Raw genomic sequence first — 19,089 nt, 5'->3', positions numbered from 1 at the left:
GCTGCTCTGTTCATCACGCGACTGAAATTTTATGATAAATTTTTACACGCGACACGTTTCAAATCTCAGTCGGAAAAATCATCTAAACCTCGTTGCTTCATTTTCTTTAAATCTGCAATTAGATTATATAATACTCTTGCTTGGAATGAACTTGAACTATCGGCGACCAAAAAGGATTACGCGTGACTTTCGTTGGCCCCGCGATCAGCGAGTTTCCGCCTCATTTTATTCAAAAATTCACCAACAACACAAATTTCAATGGATTTCTATGATTATTATTTTAAAATTCTCAGAAAGGATTGAACTCAAACATGTCACTGCAGAATCGTGTCAATTTCTTAAAATAACCTTAAAAAATGTCAAAAACTAAGAGAATTACAGAAACATGATTGTATAAATTTGTTGCTTATTGCAAATACTCAAAAGCCAAACACTACAAATTTTTTTAAATCCTTAAGTATAAAATTAGTACCAGATATTAAAAAATAAAAATGGCGCATAAATTTTCCGAATATTGCTAAATACTAACGAAACTTATTATATGAAAATTTTTGAGATAACTGGTTACGAAAATATAGGGTTTAAATTAAAGATTCCAGATAGCGCGTAACCTTGCAGCAATCTTGCGGGTAATTTTGCTGCAAGGTTAAAATGGCCCACCTTGCAACCATATGTTTCTATAATTCTCTTAGTTACACGGAGAACAATTTTCTGTTAATGATTACAATAGTCGAACAGTACTGTTCGGATATGTGTTCACTTTTTGTAATGCCTAAAGTAGCTTCGTTTTAACTATTCTGTAAGTCGAATGTACTTATTAAAAATTTATTTGAAATTAATACGATCTAAATATAAGTGATCACAAAGTCTATGTGACTGATTACAATAGTCTACATTAAAAGGAAATCTTGGATTCTATTCACATTAGCAGCAGTCTAAGGGAATCAGTGCTACAGACAGTCGTAGTCATTACAAGAGGACTATATATTGTAAAATAAGGTGATGACCGGCTATTATTTTACTATAGTCCTTTGTAAATACTAATATTGATACATTTCTGATTACAAATGACTGTAGTAAAGTAAAAAAGAAAATTTTCAACTAAAATAAAACTTTTTTTAATTAGTGACTTTTAATCATATGCTAGTCAGTGAACAGTGAGCGCCTCTGGGCCACTCATGCTGATTCCACACTTACCCAGTCGCTCCGTTTTTCCGTGGCGCTTCGCGTGAGACAGAAAAAGATAGAGATAGTCTCTGTCTTTTTCTATCTCACGTAAAGCACCACGGAAAAGCGGAGCGCTGGGTAAGTGTGGAATCAGCATAAAGGTGTCGCCCAGGAAGGAAGAGTAAGGAGACCGAACTCTGCTTCTACAAATGTCTGAGAAATATGCACGAAAAGTGCCAGACTCACTGTGTTCTAGTTGATCACCAATTAAGTCGATCATGCGCACTGAACTAAAGTTCAGTGTTGACATAGATGAAAAGTGTGGTTATGTCAAGGTAAATATTATATAGTTTAAAAAGTGTTAATTTTAAAAGCAAATTTATTTATTTGCAATTGTGATATTATTTAGATTTTCAAAATAATAAAATTTAATAATATATTTATGAAAAGGGAAAAATTTTGCGAAAATGGTTAAGAAGAATTGTGTTTATAACTAGAGTATATTTACATACCGTAGAAGAATAGAAGAGACTAATGTTTTTAGACTCTTTTTCTTTCTTTACATCCTGGCAGACAACACGACATTTTTTAAATAAAATAAATAAATAATTATTAAAACGAAATGTATAGTATAATTATGTATGTATCTCACTAAGACCGGCTAAATGTAAACATTAGATCTTACATCTCACTCGCACAATTTTTACGAGAAACAGAGACACAACACAGCTTATGCGCATGATCAACTTAATTGGAGGTCGATTAGAACGCAGTGAGCCTGGCACTTTTCGTGCATATTTCTCTGAGATTTTTAAAGCGCTTTCTACACAGAGTTCGGTCTCCTTACTCTTCCTTCCTGGTGTCGCCATCCGGGCGCGCGGAGGTGCAACCGGGGATCCAAGATGGGTCTCTGGTTGAACCACCGCGCACCCGTAATGAGACACGGTGGAGGAGAGAGCGAAATTTAAAAAAGAGAATAAATGAAAGATAATTAAATAAGTAATAATAGTAATTAAATTAATTTAGATTTTTATTTTCGCGCGTTTTAAGAATCTAAAAATGTGAGAAACAACCCTGGGAGTGGGATTGGTAAGAAATTGAACGCAACTAAAAGGAGGGGGACATTTTAAAGCTCTCGAAAGAGATTTTATAAGGTCCACCCGAAGAGCATTGAATCTGGGACAGGCCCACAATATATGGTCTAGATCTTCTTCTATATTAGGACAATGTGGGCAATCGCCCGACTGGATGTAATTCTTTCTAGCAAGACTCGCGTTCAGGTTGTAGTGATTAGCTCTCGCGCGGCATATTGAAACGATCCATAGTCTGCGAGCTGTAAAGTTCGCAAACCATGGTTTTTTACGCGGTTTGTAATAAAGTTGGGTATAATGAATACCCTTGTTTTTACCTACATCTTTAAAGAAAGAGTTACAACTGTCGAATAATTGTTTTTTGGCGAGGCAAAAGAAGTCAGAAAAAGGGAGAGTTATGCTAACTAAATCTGGGTTGGCAGTTGCGTCTTTGGCCGCAACGTCCGCTTTTTCATTACCTTCAATACCTGAATGACCTGGAACCCAAACATGAGTTGTTGGACGATTCAGGTTGTTGAGAATTCTTAATCTATTTCTAATTGCAAAGATTATGTAAGATTTTATTTTGTATGTATTTTTTGAAGCTAAATTGTTAAGGACACTAAGAGAGTAAAAAAAATAACTGTAATAGAGAGATGAGAACTAATTATAATATAATCTAGGCAAAATAAAATTGCAAATGCTTCTAATGAAAAAATTGACGAGTGATCTGAAATTTTAAATTTGGAAATTAAATTTAGAGAAGGGCAGACAAAGGCGCAACCTGACAAATGGTCCATATCAGATTTGGAGCCATCAGTGAAGAAAAGGGTGTGATTGGGGAAATTAAAGTTAATTAAGTCCTTAAATACGATAGATGGATTACATGAATTTTGTAATGAGTGACCCCAGTTAAGGACAATCCCAGTAAACGAAAACTAATTGAAATGAATTAAAAAGAATTCACAAAGAGCTTTCGTGAATCCCGCTTTGTGACAAATACGAATTGGAGCCATGATGCAATTTTCCTGAATTCGTGAAACTGTATTGAACTTCCGAACCTTCTATCCGTACCAATTCACTGGACAAATTTTAAGCCTTTAATTTTTTTCAATTCGTTAGCACGAATTCAATGCATTCCTTGGCCATTTCTTTCGAATGCGAATTCGTTTGGACAAATTGGTACATATTGAATTAAATTCAATTGAATATACAAAGAGCTTGAGTGAATCCCGCTTTGTGACAAATACGAATTGGAGCCTACCAAAAATGTTAATTCATTTCAATTCATTTGAATTAGTTTTTTTTTACTGGGATCTGGGGAGTGAATGAGTGGTCCTCAAAGAGGAACTCAAAGTAAGGGTCAAGGTCCTTACTTCTAATTAGTTGGCTGTAAATTTTTGATTTCTCGTATGCGATTAAAAGGGGGTACCAATAACGCGAGAAAGCTCTGGAAGTTTATTACTTAATGGATGAGTTGAATTTGAGAAGACTCTGTACAGATATTTTTTAGCAAGGAAGTTAAATCTTGATCTTAAAGGGGGTTCACAACATTCAGCTAACATTACATTAATAGGAGTGCTCTGTCTATAGCCTACGGCTAGTCTCAGAGCTTGATTACGTACTTTTTCTAAACGGGAGAAATTTTTATGAGATTTAAAATTTGAAGCTTGTGAACCATAATCGATAGGACTTCTAAGTAATGAATCATAAATACGGAGGAGCAGATGTGGGTCCGCTCCCCACCAAGTGCCTCTAAGAACTTTTAATACATTTAGAATCTTTCTTCCTTTGTCACATAGATAGTTAAAATGAGTATCGGAGGAACCTGATTCATGAAAATATACACCAAGATATTCAACTGTGGGAGATGGTTTAATAACTATTTCGTTTAAGGTTAAAAAAAGATTAGGGTCTTCTGAATTAATCTTTTTGTTACTAAAGATGATATATTTAGTTTTAGATGGGCAAACTTCCAGGCCCTTATCGGCCAAAAATTCGGAAATTATGTTAAGCAATTTTGAAGAGAAGTAACAATTTGATTGAGGTCAGGGGAGCGACAAGTGACGGATAAGTCATCCGCGAATTCGTACAGTTCACAGTCTGCAGGAATAATGGTGTTGAGGTTTCTGGTGTAAATTAATTGGACTAAGTACACCGAAAAAAATCTCGATGGTATTATTAACTATGACTCTATAGTTAATCTTAATCTAGTAAAAGTAATAAGGATTCCTAATCATTATGGTTAGTATCGCTAGGTTGATTCAACAAATTCAAGCCTGGCAAAAACAACCCTGCAAATCCTAGTCAAATTGACTAGGATTTTAGTAATTTTGCCTATTTCCATAATGCGCACGCGTCTGTTTCTGTTCTGACAGTGTTTACCTCTATATCTGTCGCGTCATTTATCGTGATTTCGTAAAACGATTTTTTATCATTACTCGCGTCTATTTTTTGTACATAAAATGGAGTTCTTACATACATCAAAATTGCTGGTTTCTCGGAACCTCTGGAAATATAGATAGTCCATGTTTTAGAAAGTAAACTATTTAATTATATTAGTCAATTCTTTCAGACTTTTTTGGTTAGGTTTCAATATAAATCGTCGAAATTTTTACGCACGTGGTGACAACATTTTTACTATTTTAATCGCGCAGTGTGTTTGAAAATTTACCTTTGCAATAATTTGTGTATTTAAATTTATTTTCATTTGAATGTCATAAATAATTAAAAATAAATAGTTTTTGACAAGTGTATAAAATTGTGTACTCGAAATGTATAAAACATCATCTGATTAAATATTGTATTTTGACTCGAAAATCTAGTGTCTATTAAAAAATTAAAATACCAAGTCGTGTTTAGTGTAGTGGTTATCGTTCCGGGTTTCAAAGTGCGTATTCGTTAGGTTCAAATGTTCGCGTCCCCCCTGCGTCAAATATTTATTTCATAAGTTTAAATTAATTCCAAGGAATATAAATACAAAGTCAAATATAAATATGTTTAAATACAATAATTAATTTTTTTCTTTTTTCTTTTAATTAGTTTTTCTCTTTTATTTGATAATAAGAATTTTATTAGGAATTTCAAATAATTATGATACACAGTGTAAATCTAATATTATTCTCCTAGTCAATTTGACTATTTTTTCCTGATTACATCGACTAATTTTCCTGGTCACTTTAACTATGCTTGAATCTTATTACTTTGACCAGGATTCTATAGTTGGCTCCTCTCGTAACTAGGAAACTTAGTCAATTCCTGGTATACGGGTCCTAGGCATTTTTTTCGGTGTATGCTACCTTGTGTGAGGCCAACCGTGCTGGTTCTCTGGCCTATAACTTCGCCGTTGATCTTGACAAACATATTCTTGCATTTAATTGAATTATATATAAAACGAGCTATTGACTCAGGAATACCAATTTCTTTAAGATCTTTCATTAAAATGTTTGGAACTACACTAGGAAAAGCCCCCTTTATGTCTAGAAAAAGTGCACCCGTGAATTCGCGTTGTGCTAAGCCCGTCCAAATCTCAGTGGAGATCAGAGAAAGATTATCCGTGCAGGATTTACCTTTTCTGAAACCAAATTGACTTGGACTGAGGATCTTATTACGTTCGATAAGCCAGATAAGTCTGTTGTATATTAATTTTTCAGAAATTTTGAAAAGGCAGGATGCTAGGGAAATTGGATAAAATTTACCTGGTGAGGATTTTGGAAGGAAGAAAATAAGGTAATTATTCCAAGAAGAAGGGAAAACGCCATTTGAGATTATTCTGTTGATAATTGATAAAAGAGTTGATAGAGCTATGTCTGGAAAATGTTGGATAATATTATAATCTATTTTATCAAGGCCCGGGGATGATTTAGTTTTACATGATTGGATAGCTTTTGACAATTCGAAAATAGTAAAAGGAGCTTCTAAAAATGAATTTTTGTCAAAATCAACGGGAAAGTCGTCATGGAAGACAGTAGGTGGATAAAGTTCGTCAATAAGTGAGTGTAGTTTATCCACAGTTTCCTTGTCTGCCGAGCATGAAGAAGAGGAGGGTTGTGTGTATCGATTTTTAAAAGATTTAATGACAGACCAAACCTTTGTTAAAGGTGTGTGTCTGTCTAAGGAATCGCAAAATTTTTTAAAAGATTGGCGTCTGGCTTCGCTAAGGGTACGCTTAGCTACAGCTTCAGCCTTTTTAGTTTTTATAAGTAAGAAAATTAGGGTAGTTTGAGCATTTTTTATAATTTTTTAAAGCTAATTTTCTATTTTTTATTGCTTCGTCGCAATTGTTGTCCCACCAAGGCGCAGGAACAAACGCTTTTTTAGAAGAGGGGGAATTTTGTCTTGTGTTAGGTGAAGTTACGCGTTGGGGGCAAATTGTATTAATTGTCGTGTCTACAAGGTGATCAAGAGGCGGTTTGAATGGGTCTGGTTGTTTCTCGCATTTACGTTTTTTGTCCGAATCGAGGGACGATGTTGAGTTCGTTCGCGATCGAACATTTTTTAACGATTGTTGTTGATAATACAATAAATTCCTTGCAGCTCTCTGCTCCTCCGTCTCATCGGAAAAATCCATTCGGAAGTCTGAATCTTCGCTCTAGAGGCCATGTCTCTGCGATACGCGCGCTCAGCCACGAGCACGAAGTAGTATAAGGAGCTTCCACTCAATGGGTAGTTTGAAATATTTTGATGACGATTTTTCTTTTCTGTTCGGCTCGTGGTTAGTTAGCGAAACTAGCGCTCTTGCGGGGAAACACCTACAACTCAGGTGAGAGATCCGCCATTACAAATGGCGGATATGTGAATTAATAAATTCAAAAAAGACCGCGTTGATCTGCGCATGCGTCTTTCCGTTTAGCAGACGAAAAAGAGAAAAATTCTTGAGTTGCACATTTTCATGTGAGATGGATTCTTGTCGCTAACTAACCATGACGTCAAACAGAAAAGAAAAATCGGAAACACTATTTACGGAGAGTGGAAGCTCCTTATACTACTTCGTGGCCACGAGGCTGGCTAACCTAAAAGGAAACGAACTACTACTAAAAGGGTTAGTACACTATGAAATAGGTACAATAAGACACGATGTGTCTTTAAAAGGGATCCCGGTTTTAATCGCGTACAATAATGAGCACCACTGAATTAAATAAAGCCCGTAAATCTATATATATATTTCGTAAGCAAAATAACGCGTCCGCTCGGTAACGCATTCCTTACGGAACTCTCCAGTTTTTAGGAATGCGAAACTCTGTGGCGCGCCTGCGCCCGCGTTTGTTCAGTTTCTTTGTTTTTGATATACACGGAAGTTTGGGTGTAGTTCGTAGTGTGCGTCGTGCCGTATTAATTGTTTCAATTAATAAAAATTTTAATTTTAAATATAATAGTGAGTGCAGTTTTGTGATAAAGTTCTAGTGTTACAAATGAATTTAGAAGAATATCTAAGTGAAATGTTTGATCTCATTTTGAGGTTAGGAGTGTGTTTATTTTGTTTTTAGCCGGTTATGTAATACCTAATTGTTATTATATTTTATTGGAATATTCAATTTAGGCAACTAAATGTAAAGTCTAAAATGAAAGTATACATATTGTAAAAAATTTGACGTGTTTGCACATTACGGAAAAATGACTTGACGATTAAGGTGAGACTTAGTAGTCTTTCAGGTATTAGTCTGGTTTAAAATTTATCCATATTGGAATAAAAAATGTTAAGCTGAACAATAGTTACAATTTATTTTCAAATAATCAAGAATGCAAATTTTTTTTTATTTTTTGCATTAAAAAAAATGTTTTTGTCTCAAATAACTAATTACTTATTTTGTTTATTATCAAATATCAAATGCTGAAATGCTCCTGTATCTTCATTCTTGGTTCCAGTGCTCATTAAGAAAAACACTGAAAAATGAATTAAATTTCAACTTTTAGTTGAAAAAGAGTGTATTTACAAAATATTATGTATAAAAAAATATAATTTATATAAAATATTTACACTACCGTCCACGAGTATCAGGACGATTACACGCAACTCTATAAAAAAACATGCCATCACTTTTTCAATCATATCTCGGAAATTAAAGGAGATACAAAAAAAACTTAAATACGGTTAGAAAGCTGATTAAATTCTGCGTAAAATAAGCCGTCTTTGAAGTCATTTCGTTAATTATTTTTTAAGTTAATTTTTTTTTTAAGTGAGAAAGAAATAAAAAAAATTATCAAATTTTCTCACTTTTGTCTCTTGATTTCAACTTTTTCAAAAATCTAGAAAAATTTAAATAACATTTTTCTAAAAACACAGAAATCTTCGTTAGAATTTCAGCTTTAAAATAAGCCTTCGGAAATTAAAAAAGGTTAATCCGTCTTCGATATATCATTAAAAATGTGAAGCCGTGTTTCGACCGATTGGTGCATTGAAATTTAAGGAGGAATGGTATACCTAATCGGGACAAAAGTTTGTGACACTTAGGGGAATTTGTAATTTTGTTATTTAAGCTACATATAGCAGTTTTTCTTATTGAAATCATAAAAGTAGACATCAATGAATATTAAAAAGTATATATTAAATAAGGAAAAGATAATAATAAATTAATGAAATTAATTTTTTTTATAAAAGCAGAAAATAATTTTTGTTACTGTCTGTACGAATTTAAAACCTAAGAAAATAAAAGTTACTGAAATTTTCTAAAAATTATTTTCGGATTTATCGAGTATTCCATTGCAAACTTTGAAAAAATGCTATTATTACGTATATATGTGTCTTATTATGCTGTAATATTAATGTTATTAATTATAAACATTGTCAAATAACAATTTGTAATGAGCGTATAATCGTGACAACATCGCAATGCAAGTAGTTTGTTTTCTGATCGTTGGTAACAGTGTCAAGTGTTGTGGTTTGTTATGATTTGCATTTGTGTAGTTAAAAATAATGAAAATTTGTCATTTTTGGTACCTTTGGCGCCATCTCTTGGTTCTATGTACCACTAAACAGCTGTCACATGTGAGACTTTATATACAGTGTTGCCACGTTTTCTCTGTTTGTCTGTCATAAAATTAGTTTTCTTCCAGAAACTAATTAATTACTTTTAAACTAATTAGTGAATAAAAAAGAACCTTCGTGATTAATAAAGCTTAAATCTTGACCTTCAAGATACAATTTTTACAAAAAATTCTGAATGTTTTAAGTATTAAATTTTTAATGATAAACATGCAAATTCGTCTTTTCCCCATAAGAGGTAATGTTAAATTAAATAATTTTTAACTTGTAAACTATTTAGTGAAAAATTCTGAAATTTGTTGGGTAACTTTATTATATAAAAGCAAATCATTTCCCAAAATATCAAAAGATTCTGAATGTTTTGAATTTCTATACCATTCCTCCTTAACTGTGACGACTCGATTCTGGCTTCGCGCGGCTGCAAATGAGAGAGAAAGCAGGGACGAATTCATGCGGGGGAACGATGAACTTTTGAGTTTCTTTATATTACTCGTGAAACATCATTATTTATTATTCTCCAGTATAAATTCGTCCCTGTTCTCTCTCATTCGCTGCCGCGCGAAACCAGAATCGAGTCGTCACAGTTGAATTTCAATGCATTAATCGGTCGAAACACGGCCTCACATTATTAATGATAAATCGAAGACGGATTAATCTTTTTTAATTTTCAAAGGCTTATTTTAAAGCTGAAATTCTAACGAAGATTTCTGTGTTTTTAGAAAAATTTTATCTAAATTTTTTTAGATTTTTGAAAAAGTTGAATTCAACAGATAAAAATGAGAAAATTTGATAATTTTTTTTATTTCTTTCTCACTCTACAACTTAAAAAATAATTAACGAAATGACTTCAAAGACGGCTTATTTTACGCAGAATTTAATCAGCTTTCTAACCGTATTTAAGTTTTTTTGTATCTCCTTTAATTTCCGAGATATGATTGAAAAAGTGATGGCATGTTTTTTATAGAGTTGCGTGTAATCGTCCTGATACTCGTGGACGTTAGTGTATAATTTCTTATATTTTGTTTAAAAAAACTATTAAATGCAACGTAAACCATAAAAGATTTTAGTATACATATATCTATCATATTTTATATATATATTAATCGTAACTATATTTTCAGAATAAAACTTTGCCATTTAAAAAAAATTCTCGTCGAGAATTCTCGTCTCTCGTGACACCTCTCTCGTCTTGTATCGTTTTAGCGTTAATTAAAAAAATACTGTCTCGTCTCGCCTCTCGCCATTATCGCGGCAACACTAATTTAATCTGTAGATATTTAAATATAATCTCTTTCTTTAAACGTTTTAAAACAAATCATTTTAGTAAAAATGGCAAAGGACTTGTATTGAATTTTTAAAGAGATTCGACGTTTAAATATCTAAAGAATAATAAAAATCCCAGTGAGAAGTTTTATATAATTCAAAGTATTCTAATATTTTCAGTTGTTTCATTTTTAGATTTTATATTTAGTTTCAAATTGAATATTCCAATAAAAGTGTAAATATTTTGACAAATAAAAATAATAATGTAGGTCATCACTAGAAGATCTGCTCACATTATATTGAGTATGGGACTCGGCACTAGACTAGTCTTGGACTCCGCCCAAAAGCGCCTATCAATGTGTTCAGTCTGCTTTGTTGCGCGTATACGTATGCATAAGAACGAAAACATGTTAAGCCTACTGACGTGCTTTAAACCTTTTACCATTCATTTCCCTGTTTTTTATCCTTGAGCCGCAAAGGTAGTCAAGTTTGGGAATCAAATCTAAATTACTACTGCTGAACTATAAAATTTTCAATCGAATTTTTCTGCGTGCTGAAAAAAGAGTTCTCTACTGACCGGAGCGCTGCGGCGCGCGACACAGTGGTACAAATCGCAAATCTAGCTGGACAAAAGTCAACATTTATGCTTTATTTGCAACCGTCTATTGTCGTTCATCTTTAATTTTAATTTTGAACACCTAGATAACAGATATGGCTTAAAGGTAAATATAGTTTTGTCGAATCTACTCACTCAAATGTTCTGCTACTTTTGGTACCCATGGATAGTTTTGATCGTTGATTACGAATCTGAAGTCAGTTTTTAAAAATGCAATATGGCGGATCCAATATGAAGGATAACTTTTTCTAAAAATCGATCCATTTTGACTGGGACTCATTAATTAGTGGTATTTAGGGTCTCTGATTACGAACCTCAAGTCCGGTTTTAAACATTCAAAATACCGAATTTCATAAAAATAAAACATTTTTTGAAAAAATTGTCCGCCGTATTGGATACGCCATTTTGAATTTCTGAAAACCAACATCAGTCGCTGATTACAATCATCGACTTCATAAACCCCTAGATACGAATTGGCATGAAGATTCATTCAAAAAATTTTGAGCTACGACCTTGTCCGGCTACATTTACGATTCGTACCACTGTGCGTGACCCTGTTTCGCGCTGCGGTCAAACATTCTAGGCCCACTTTTTCATTTATATGTCCTTATAGAGAAAAACCTCAGCTTTCTTTTAAAGAAACAAAAAATCGTATATCCTTCCCCCCAAGAAAAAATCTATCAAAACTAAACCTTGACAAATTTTGTTGTTTAATTGTTTAAGAGTAAAAAATTATCAAAATAAGCATCCCTGGTTAAAAAACCGGACAGATTTCGAACTAATCCGAAATTTGTCCGAAACAATGCGGTATATGGTCAGGTTTTTGTCACCCGAAATTAATCCGGAAAAATCCGAACTCTATACGGTTTGTGAACAACTAGTGAAACCGGAGTTGGTCCGATGGATGAAGTCAGAAATTAATCAGTTAATTTTAACTAGTGAATCCGGAAGTAGTCCGAAACAGTCAAAAATTAGTCCGGACAATTTAGTGAATGTTAATAAAAAAATAATTATACAAGTTACACATATTAATTATTATTACTTGTATGGTACATTCAACATATTTTTCGATTTACCTATCGCAATTTTATTTACATTAACTTAAAATTTCTAACGCGAGTTGCGACTAGCCTTTCGAGTTGAACAGACGTGTTTACGTACCGCTCTGTAATTTTGTTTGTTTTTCGGTTTAAATTGCCTAATTTTCCTCACTTAGTAGGGGAGGATGGGGCAAGGATAGTTAGGTAAGACCTTTTCGGATCTAGCGGCCAAACTTGATTATGTATCTGCAAATGAAAAGTATTTTTGGAAAGCCTGGTTATTTGGCTATAATTTTGCTGTACATTATTTTACTGTAGACTCAAATCCCTACGAGATATGAATGAAAAAGTAAACAAAAATTTTTAACTATCCTTGCCCCAGTACCGGGGCAAGGATAGTTAAAAGAATTCGAATGCCAAAAATGTTATAGAAAATCAGTAAATTTTTGTTTTTTTTTATTTTACTGGTTTTAGACTATTCAATATTGATATCCCAAGTATTAAAAATATGTATGGAACATTTTCTGAATTGCAATTATTATATTAAAATTCATCTGAACTAGAATCAGAAGTTTAAACAATTTTTTTCAGACGACCACCAATTTCTTGGTCATAAGCTTCGTTTTCCGTATATAATTACGCACCATTATGTATATCAACCTAAAAAGAACAATTAAACACTTTTTTAAAATTTTCAATGGTATTAACACGCTTTTACCGTGCCGTATTATCTCTAACTATCCTTGCCCCATGAGTCCATATTTCAGTTTTTTCTAAATTTTAAGGAACGACGTGAATTAATTTGAAAATAAATACGATATTCGTGTTCAGCAGGAAATTCCACTCCGGAAAACATTTTACGTAAAAAATATTCTGAAATTCTAATGTAGAAAACAATATGATAAACATTACGTTGACATTTTAGCAAAACAGACTTTTTTCAAAAATAATCTCCCAACTTCGCAAATGGCGACAGATTGACTTGCAATTTTTACAATCATCTTTTGGTGTTAAAACGCGAATATACTATGAATTACGCGATTTTTGAGCAAGCCGTCTAAGCAAAACAGCAACTAACTATCCTTGCCCCTTAACTATCCTTGCCCCATCCTCCCCTACTACTACACTTTAGAATTTAAAAAAATTTTATTTTTTTTTCTTGTATTTTTTAACTTCTTATGACTTCAGAAAACACCTCCTAAAGTATTCATAACCAATTGTAAAAAATAAAAGTAAATTTTTCAAAAATTATTCAATAAATATAAAGAGCCATTGACAAATTAAGTAAAGGGGTTGGTGGGGTCCAGCTTTTTTGTTACGACCAGTAGAAACATTACTATGCTAATGTATGTAAGTGTCTGACATAAAAAAAGTGGAGGGGTTTCAATTTGCAAAAGAATTTTAGGTAATTTATGGATGGCCTCTAACGATACATATAAGTTTAAACGCGTTTTTCTCAAAATAACGTTTTCTCAAATTGCGGACACTTTATCTCTGAATCTACTAAACCGATTTTAATAAATAATAAGTCGTTTTGTTTGTTAGCATGTCCTGTGTGTGAATTCACCAGAAAATAGTCAAAAAATTAAAAAGAAACATTTTTGCAGACTAGAAAAATACTGAAAAACGTGTATTTTTAAACAAATTATTGAAACATCTGCTATTTTTTATTTTAGTCGATTTTTTATTATTGGTGGTGGATTTCTATGCAAGACACCTTCCTTTTTGAAAAGCAGTTTGGCTTTTTGGTTCCAATTTGTCAATCTTGAGATAAACTGTCCGCAATTGGACAATTAACTTTTTGGAGTTTCGATCTGGAAGCTGTCTGCAGATTATGATATTAAATAAAAATTAAAAACAAACCATTATTTTTATTCTCCAAATATGTACTAATACAGGCAAAAAAGTTTTTTTTTCATATTTATAATAAAAGACATAAGAAAAACATTTTTTAAATTTGGTCTTTTAAGAGCCTTCTAAAGTGTAGTAGTACCTTAAAATTTACTTTTCTTTTTGATTTTTGGTGCACAAAAATCAAAATGACTTCCAACGATGACCTTAAAAATATATTAATGGGCATTCAAAGTGATACAAAAGTTCTCAACAATAAACTGGATAAAGTGCAATGTGAATTGCAGGTTTTAACAAAAGAAAACGCTTATCTTGAGAAATTTGTTAACTTGAATAGTGAAAAAGTGAGTGAAATGGAATTGAAAAATAAACTACTCCAAAATAAATTAAATAACTATGAAATGAAATTGGAGGTTTTCTTAAATAAAGATAAAATTAATAACATTATTTTATTTAAAGTACAAGACTCTCCAACCGAAAATGGAAATTTGACGGGAACTGATAAACAAATATTCGACAAGGCCGATGTTATTTGTGATATTGAAAATAGTGTCCGTTAAGAGAATAGGAAACACTGAAGGTTCAAGGTCAATTCTTATTACTTTCAACAATAAAGATATCAAAGCAGATATATTTCGTAAGGTAAAGAATTTTGGTAACATGAACATCGGAGTTTTAAATGATTTCTCTAAAACATATCGAGAAAAAAGGAGAGAACAATACAGCCTACTACTTGATTGTAAACTTCTGCTTGAGGACCAGGGAAAAAATGTGCAGATCAGAGGACATCATATTATCATGGACGATAAAACATATGACCTAGATATGATTCTAAAATATCTTCATGTTTCCCAGCGTAAAGATAATCTTTATGATAACGGGTCTTCAGATGAAGAGGTGGAGGATTCTACAGATTCAGTCATCTCCACAGGTGGCAGGAAGAGAAGTAGACCACACGGCTCCAAAAATGTTGGAGGAAAAAGAATAAAAAGCTTAAAATCTGATGTCAACAATGGTACACTTAATAAATTTCTCAATCTTAATTCAAATAAAGATAAAAAATGAATGAGAAACCATAACTAGGCATAACTCAGACAAAGATTATATTCTAGAACGTAAGGGGCCTAATATTGTTGATGTGCTTCCAGAAGTAAACAATATTGATATAGTGTGTGTCAATAAAACTTGGGCTACGTATGATCCATCACTTTTCATTTCAAGCCATTTCCCCAATTGTGATATTATCTACAGCAAGGCGACGAGGATAGCAACAAGAGGAAAAGCGAGTGGTGTACTTATGGTATACAAAAAAAATATTCAAGCGAAGATCTGTTTATAAATGAGGAATGTATTTTCGTTAAATTTGTAAGTAGAAAATTTTAATTTATAATTGGTTTTATATACTCCTCCCACATCTAATTTTGACTCCTTTTTGTCTACATTGAGTTTTCAAATTGATCGGATATCTTCGAGATTTTCCGATTTGCCAATAAACTTGGGTGGGGATTTTAACTCGAGAACGGGGAACCTCAATCAGCTGTCCAATGAGATAGTTTTAAATAATTGGTATATTTCTTAAGAGAGGTGTAGTTTAGACTCGAAAAGTTACAAAAGGAGGGAGGAATTATTGTTTTTATTGGAGAACAATGGTTTTATTTTAGTTAATGGTAGATCTAGAAGTGACTGTCCTGCAAATTATACTTTTTTTAATAAAAACGGAAAGTCAGTCATTGACACGTTTTGGACAAATCTAACAGGTGCGAAGTATGTCTGGGATTTTGAGTTGAAATGCATTGTAACTGCATGAGATCATTCTCCTATAATAACTAATTTTAATATTTTAATTCAATTTGAAAAACTCACTTCAGGTTTAAAATGGATTCCTAATAAAAAAATGAATATATTTCTATTATGCCAGCATGTAATTTAAATAGTAATGGTAATGTCACGGTTGATGAAATGGAAAATGATCTGATAGGGAAGATTGTACAAAATGCTAAAAGTATAGGAATGACTAAAACTGTGCATAATAAATGTGGAACCTCAAAAATTTGGTATGATCAAGCCTGTGTTGATCTGAACAATTTGTTAAAGGAGTCTTTATAAACTTGTAAATCAGATGGATTTAATGATATAAATTCTGTAATTTATTATAATGAGAAAAAAAAGAATATAACAATTTACTGTTAAGGAAAAAGGAAAATTACAATAATTCTTTATTGGATCGACTGATGGTTGTAAGGGACTCAGCTTCGTTTTGGAAAGTTATAAATTCATTTAGATGGCGTTCTTCCAATATTTACATAATAAATTTAAATACATGGCATGATTATTTTAACTCGGTTTTTGCTCCAATATCTGGTGATGCCCCCTTTATCTGAGATAAAATCCTTGGGAACAAGATAGATAACCCTTTTTTGGATGAACGTATAACTAGAGATGAGGTTGAATTGAGCCTTCAAAAATGTAAGGATAATAAGGCCCCCGGCTCTGATAACGTCACTTACGAGTTTTTCAAAAATCTTTCTAAGAATGGTCTAGATTGTTTAACCCTTTTATATAATAAAATTTGGGATTCAGGGAAAGTTCCAGATTCTTGGGCTAATATTCTCTTAAGAATGTTATATAAAAAGGGAGACGTAAAATATCCCTCTAATTATCGTCCTATCGCTTTAGTGAAAACCATAACTAAAGTTTTTACTCAGGTTTTAACAAAAAGATTGAATGAGTGGGTTGAAAACAACAATCTGTTACCAGAACACCAGCAGGTTTTAGGAAAATCCGAAGCTGCGCGGATCATATATTGAAGAATTCTTGAGGGCTGAGGGTATCAGGGGAGTGTCAATAGATCATTTGACAGAAATAATACTTTTGGCATTTGCGGACGATATTGCGCTTCTGGCGGACTCAAAGTCAGCCATGAACGGGATATTGAAGGCACTTTACAAGTATTGTACATTGAACCAATTGGATATTAACGTAGATAAAACCAAAATAATAATTTTTAGAAAGTGTGGCCACTGTCATGATAAAAATATTGGGCCTTTTTTATATGGTGAAAAAGAAAAAATCGAAATAGTATCTAATTATACGTATCTGGGTGTCCCCTTTTCTAATTCTGCAGTTCTCTTAAATGCCACGAACGCTATAATATATAAAGCAAACCTTGCACAATTTAAGACAATTTCCTTAATTAAAAAAATGAAGCTTAGTTCCTGGTCGACAGTTAATAGATTGTTTGAGAGTTTAGCTGTGAGTGTTTTGATGCACGGAAAAAAAGAAATTAGCTGCAGCAGTAAACAGATGTTTGCTGTGAAATCTCTGAAAATTAGCTACCACAGCTGAGAAGTTTGCAGTGGCAGCGAACATGTTAGCTGTGACAGCAAACATTAGTAAAAATTTATGCGAGTTTGCTGTCATAGCGAACTTGTTTGATCTCACAGCGAACTTTTTCGCTGTCCCTATTTCAACGAACAAGGTTTGCTGTGGCAGCAAAATGTTCGCACAGCAAACCCTTTCTATGCGTGTGTATAATGTGTACATTTGGGGTGTAAGGTTCGGAAACGAAATTGAGAAATTTCAAATTCAATTTTATACTCCAATTTTTATCGAAAAGATACTTGCCATGGACAATGATCGTTATCCTCAAAAATGTTTTATAAAGTTAAAAAGATTGTCGGAAAATAACACTGCCCTACTAAAAATAAAATCAGGAATCGTCATAAATGGTCAGAATTTCTGAACATTCCTGAACAGTCTCACCACTTCTGACGTTTTCGAACGTTTCTCACCATTCCTAACCAAATACTTTCCAAGCTCCTCCCACTTTACTCCCACCATTTTCGAAGCTGTGACCATTTCTGAAATTCCTGACCATTTCTGAAATTCTTGACTATTTCTGAAATGTGTGAACACATAACCTATAAAAATTTTGGTACATCTTTCTAATTTTGGTAAAGTCTCATGAAAATTTATATATACATATAAAATCTTTCAAATTTATTTTAAACATTTCAGAATACATTATTCTATTATAAAAATTGTTCTTTTAACTTAACAAAAGTTCTCATTTTTCAAATTGGTATAATTATTGAATTAATTATACAGCAAAAGTAGGTAAATAAATCAAAACATTCGGACCATTCTTTTAACATTATTTAATATATTTATTTAATGTATATTTATAATATATTAATTTAATATATGTATATTTACTTGTAATTATTTAATATAGTTAATTAATAATAAATTTTGTTTCATAATATTAGTAATTTACTATACCAGTCAGTACTTATTATGAGAAGTATTTGCATTATAATTAACAGTTTATTCTGATTTATTGATAATATTGGTAATTGAATTTTATTATTTTACAGTTGCTCTTTATATAGACAGTTGAATCGAGAAATATGTAAGTCGGTTAGGTAGTCGCAGTCGTTAGGGCAGTTAGTTTAGGCACCAGGTTAGGTTATGCGTCGGGGTTCGATCCCCGTAGGTTCCAAATTTTAATTTAATTCCGGGAATTAGTTTCAAGTTGTTCCGTATGTAAACAAACTGATATTAATTAATAAAATATATTTTTTAAAATTAATTTGTTGAAACTTTTTGCATATTGTTTAAATAAATAAAACAGAAGTGGCTTAAAAATATGGTCAAAAATGAGATACAAATGGTCTCAAATAGTCACCAATTATGGGCGGGGTCAACAAAGAGGAGGGGATAGTAGCAAACTTGTAACCACTTTAAACTTCCTCCTGATCAGTTGTGATAGATTTCTGACGAGATCCATCCAGAATCGTAAGAAAACTGGATTAAAGTGGTCAGGCGGCCTGACCATTTGTCTGACCATTCCTGATTTTATTTTTAGTAGGGTGTAACACATAAGTTTAACTGGTGTGCCCAAATAGGTGGTTTTTTAAGTCAATCAATAGATTTTCAGAATGGGAAAATCTTAATCTGATTTCACTGCAGTTGAATAAGATGCTTTGGGTGTCTGAGTATGGAAATTTTTTATACGAGGAAGATATGTCTCGACTATGTAAATCTTGATCACTGCAACTTCTCCCATACCTTTCTGTAAGCAAGGATATGCAACAGTAT

General features: G+C 32.6%; 1 protein-coding gene across 1 annotated transcript in view; it reads right to left on the bottom strand.

Annotated features, from left to right (window-relative positions):
- LOC122502358 overlaps positions 1–19,089 on the bottom strand; it is a 152,157-nt gene that overhangs the window by 2,880 nt on the left and 130,188 nt on the right. The window lies entirely within an intron of this gene.

The sequence above is a fragment of the Leptopilina heterotoma genome, unplaced genomic scaffold (assembly GCF_015476425.1).
Source record: "Leptopilina heterotoma isolate Lh14 unplaced genomic scaffold, ASM1547642v1 Lhet_228, whole genome shotgun sequence".
NCBI classification, from domain to species: Eukaryota; Metazoa; Arthropoda; class Insecta; order Hymenoptera; family Figitidae; genus Leptopilina; species Leptopilina heterotoma.
This window is presented reverse-complemented; position numbering and strand designations above follow the sequence as displayed.